The sequence below is a fragment of the Elephantulus edwardii genome, unplaced genomic scaffold, assembly GCF_000299155.1.
Source record: "Elephantulus edwardii isolate Elephantulus edwardi_28Jun2011 unplaced genomic scaffold, EleEdw1.0 scaffold00034, whole genome shotgun sequence".
Classification (NCBI taxonomy): Eukaryota; Metazoa; Chordata; class Mammalia; order Macroscelidea; family Macroscelididae; genus Elephantulus; species Elephantulus edwardii.
The window spans coordinates 12897664-12899334 of NW_006399784.1; positions in this window are offsets into that span (position 1 = coordinate 12897664).

Sequence of the window (1671 nt, forward strand, 5' to 3'; positions counted from 1 at the left end):
TTCTTCTCAGAGTCAGCCACAGTTTGTTATGATCCATGCAGTCAAATGCCTTTGCATAATCAATGAAACACAGATAGACATTCTTCTGGTATTCTCTGCTTTCGGCTAAGATCCATCTAACATTAGCTACAATATCCATAGTACCACAAACCCTTCTAAACCCAGCCTAGATTTCTGGCAGTTCTCTGCTGATGTACTGTTCCAGTCATTTTTGGATAATTTTTAGTAGAATCTTGCTTGCATGTGAAATCAAGGCTATTGTTCTGTAGTTTCCATACTCAGTTGGTTCACCCTTCTTTGGAATGGGAACAAATATAGATCTCTTCCAGTCAGTTGGCCAAGTGGTTGCTCTCCAGATTTCTTGGCACAACTTGGTGAGAACATCCAGGGCGGCATCTGTTAGTTGAAATATGTCAATTGGTACACCATCTATTTCTGAGGTCTTATTTTTTACTATTTCCTTCAAAGCAGCTTAAACTTCTGCCTTCATCATCATAGGCTCTTGCTCAAATGTTACTTAATTAAATTCTTCTTTATCTGTCAATTCCTTTCTATAAAATGACTCAGTATATTCCTTCCATCTTCTTTTGATACCTCCTGGATGATTTAACATTCTGCCTATATTGTTTGATAATTTCCACGCTCTATCAGGTATTCTGTTTTTGTAATGGGAATAAAAATGTATCTCTTCCAGTCAATTGTCCAGGTAGTTGTCTTCCAGATTTCTTGGCACAACCTGGTGAGCAAATTCAAAGTATCATCTGTTTGTTGAAATACTTCAATTGGTATTCCATCAATTCTTGGGGATTTGTTTTTTTGCCAGTTCCTTCAGTACAGCTTGAACTTCCATCAACATTGCCTCTTAATCATATGTTGTTTCTTGAAATTTTTCTGTGTCAGCAAGGAAGACTCTCTACAGTTCTCTAAACACATGGAAGGTCACCTTTGAATTTACTATAATGTAATTATTTATTTTTAAATTTTGTTCTATTTCTTGGTAGACTATGAAAGAAGTACAACCTAAGCACAGTTAAGCCTGTGTTATATTAAGAATACTGGGCAAGAAAACTATCCTGAAAGAATCTTCTAATTTTGGGGACAGAAGGCAGGGATTTTATAAACTTTTAGCAAAATAAGTCCACAGAAATTCAGGTACTTCAAGAATGTTTCCTTAAAACTCATCTTGATAGAGTATATAATTATTTTGGAGACTTAGCAGCCAACTGATTGGGATTTTTAATTTGTGAAAAAGTGTTTGGTGGAGCATTTGGAGAACTTAGTCATCCGAGAATTAAAATATGAAATTATCCTTTCTTAGGGCCCCTCATATTATTAATTATGGTTTGTATGGTGTATCTACCCCTGTAAAAATTACAATTGTTCAATGGCAAAAATTTCAACCATCATTCAGAAGACTTGAGTTTGATCCATGGTTAATATACTTCATTTATAGTCTAGCTATCATGGATTAAACTATGTCCCACCCAAAACACCTGTAATGATACCATGTGAATACTTTTTAATAATCACTCATAATCTGATAAACTATCTCATTTCAAAAGGATTAAAAGTAAAATGCTGGCGAGGATGTGGAGAAACTGGAACTCTTATTCACTGTTGGTGGGAATGTAAGATGGTGCAACCATTGTGGAAGGCGGTGTGGCGCTTTCT